Raw genomic sequence first — 3,236 nt, forward strand, 5'->3', positions numbered from 1 at the left:
GGAGATCGAGATCATCCTGGCTAACAAAGTGAAACCCTGTCTCTACTAAAAATACAAAAAAATTAGCCAGGCGTGGTGGCACACACCTGTAGTCCCAGTTACTCAGGAAGTTGAGGCAGGAGAATCACTTGATTCTGTGAGGTGGAGGTTGCAGTGAGCCAAGATCGTGCCACTGCACTCCAGCCTGGACAACAGAGCGTGACTCTGTCTGAAAGAAAGAAGAAACACAACCCTTCCCACCAAGGCTCTCTTCCCATTCTCAAACATAGGGTGCTGGTATTCAGGTTGGACCAGATTAGAAAGACTAACCCACTTGTCTTCATTGTTGGGTCTTTTTTTTTCTTTAAATTTGTACAACAGGAATAATTGTGTTAGGATGAAGTATGACGCTATGAGAACAGGGAAAACTAGCCCATGGTAATAGAAGTCAGAATAGTGCTTACCTCTGCCAGGAGTTGGGATGATTACTAATTTAGAAGCGAGTGCAAGGAGAGCTTCCAGGGCTATTGAAATGTTCTGTAGCTTGATCTGGGTGATGACTTACCTACTTAAAAATGTGTTAAATGTTGGACTTAAGATTTATGTCTTACTGTTTGCACCCTATAACTCCAAAAGAAAAGTGGAGGGGAAAGGCAGCCTTGAAAGAAAACGAGTCTGTGATGTGGAGAGTGCATTGGACAGCTCTCAGCAACTTGCTATAGCTTGGGCAGATTGATATAAAGCTAATGCCAGCATCAGGTTGCCCAGGAGAGAGAAGGCCTGAAGGAAGATGGCATGGAGGCAGTGTGGGGGCAGATGGTAGGAGAGAAGGCCTGGGGTGTGGTATGGACAAAGCATGGTTGCCATCCTTAAGCCCCGGAAACAGTGTCTTCTCATCCCCACTTGAAGGGACAGGAAATCATAGTTCTAGTGCCCCCCAAGCTGGAGGTTGGGACCTAAAGCTGCCACAGCTTTGAGAGGCAAAGAAGTTGGCTCAGAGGCTTTTTTTTTTTGAGACCGAGTCTAGCTTTGTCACCAGGCTGGAGTGCAGTGGCATGATCTTGGCTCACTGCAGCCTCCACCTCCCGGGTTCAAGCGATTCTCCTGCCTCAGCCTCTCGAGTAGCTGGGACCACGGGCACACGCCACCACGCCCAGCTAATTTTTGTAGTTTTAGTAGAGACGGGGTTTCACCATGTTGGCCAGGATGGTATCAAGCTCTTGACCTCGTGATCTGCCTGCCTTGGCCTCCAAAAGTGCTGGGATTACAGGCATGAGTCACTGCGCCCGGCCACTCAGAGGCTTTTAGAGGCTTCTAGAGCCCTGGGACCCTGACACACAGGGAGGAACAAGCTGAAGGAGCGAGTGGGCACGTTCCTCATTGTCTGCTGTGTTGAACAGCAGCTGGTCATTGTCAATCAAGCTCTGGACCGCTCTGATGGTGCTCACTGCATTTTGATGGAGTAAGCCAGGGACATTACCACTGTGCCTGAGCCATCTGAAGTATTCCTGGGTGGGTCTACAGTTGGCAGCTCATGATCCTTTTTCCATTCAAGGATGACGCAAAGGTAAGGGGCCAAGGCTGAGCTCTGCAGGTGCCTGTGAGAGCCTCCTGGTCTCAAGAGGTCATACCAAGAGGCTTGACCACCAAGGTTTCGTGAGGACCTTGAGGTGAGCCATTACAGTGTCAGACGTATTGGACACCATGCGGTATGGCCTCATTGTATAGAGGAAAAAGGACCCAAGTGGTTTCTTATCTGCAAGCTTGTAGCAAAGCTAATACTAGAACTCCCTCTGCCGCTTTGCTACTCAATGTAGTCTGTGGTCCGGGAGCGTTACACCACCTGGGAACGTACTAGAAATCCTGCGTCTCAGGCTCCACTCCAGCTCTCCTCAATCAGTCTGTATTTTAACAAGATCCCCATGTAAGTCTTATGCACATTGGTTCCGTCCCACCTCCTGTACCACAGAGCCTATTAATTTTTACCCAATAGGGAAGGGGAAAATGTCAAAGAATAATGAAGTTAATAAGGTAATCTTTCCTCTTCCAGGAAGCTCTTTATTTAATTTTGCTCCCATGAAACACAATTTGAAGAGTCTCTCAGGTAAGCAAAGTCCATTTTCTGATAATTATTTAATTTCCCCATTTTTAAAAATTTTCATCAAAGACGACTGTCACTCCTTGTCAGAATTTCTATTCGGCACAGGATACCAAACATTTCTCCATTGAGTTGATGTAATATGATCAAAAAGCAGAGAGATGCTGCTTGGTCACCCTGTGGGGCCTTATCAGGGCTCAGTGCAGTCTTTCCATGTAAGCATTCTTAAATAGTTGAAACCAGATTGAGGATCATTTGATCTCTGTTGGCCCTACTGCAGTAGGCTGCTGAGAACGGCCAGTGTAATAGACTGAGAGAGACTAACTGCCTATATCCTTGTCAGCTCAGGCTCTGCAAAGGGACTCTTAGTTACGGAAAAAAGTGGGGCCATAGAGCCCTGCAAGGATTAAATTCCACTCCTAATGGAGACAGGCAAGTATTTAGTGCCCGAAGCAGGGCAGGCCTTTGGATGGCTCACTTTTCCCTCGACCAGCCTCAGCCCCATACATTCAGAAAGCCTGGTGGAGAACATGAGGGACCAGAGCACAAGACAGTCATTCACTGATTCATTAATTACATCAACATTGCTGAGTATCTATGTTAGACTGAGTACGAGGGATATAAAAACTGAGTCCCGGATCACGAGGTCAAGAGATCAAGACCATCCTGGTCAACATGGTGAAACCCCATCTCTACTAAAAATACAAAAATTAGCTGGACGTGGTGTCACACGCCTGTAATCCCAGCTGCTGGGGGGCTGAGGCAGGGGAATTGCTTGAACCCGGGAGGTGAAGGTGGCAGTAAGCCGAGATCACACCATTGCACTCCAGCCTGGTGGCAGACGCTGTCTCCAAAAAGAAAAAAAAATTAGGCCCTGGGGCCAGGTGCAGTGGCTCACATCTGTAACCCCAGTACCTTGGGAGGCCAAGACGGGCAGATCACCTGAGGTCAGGAGTTCGAGACCAGCTTGAGCAACATGGACAAACCCTGTCTCTACGAAAAATACAAAATTAGGCTGGTGGCGCATGCCCGTAATCCCAGCTGCTTGGGAGACCGAGGCAGAAGAATTACTTGAACCCAGGAGGTGGAGGTTGTGGTGAGCTGAGATTGTGCCATTGCACTCCAGTCTGGGCAACAAGAGCAAAACTCCATCTCAAAA

This window comes from Cebus imitator, unplaced genomic scaffold (assembly GCF_001604975.1).
Source record: "Cebus imitator isolate Cc_AM_T3 unplaced genomic scaffold, Cebus_imitator-1.0 Scaffold72, whole genome shotgun sequence".
Lineage (NCBI taxonomy): Eukaryota > Metazoa > Chordata > Mammalia > Primates > Cebidae > Cebus > Cebus imitator.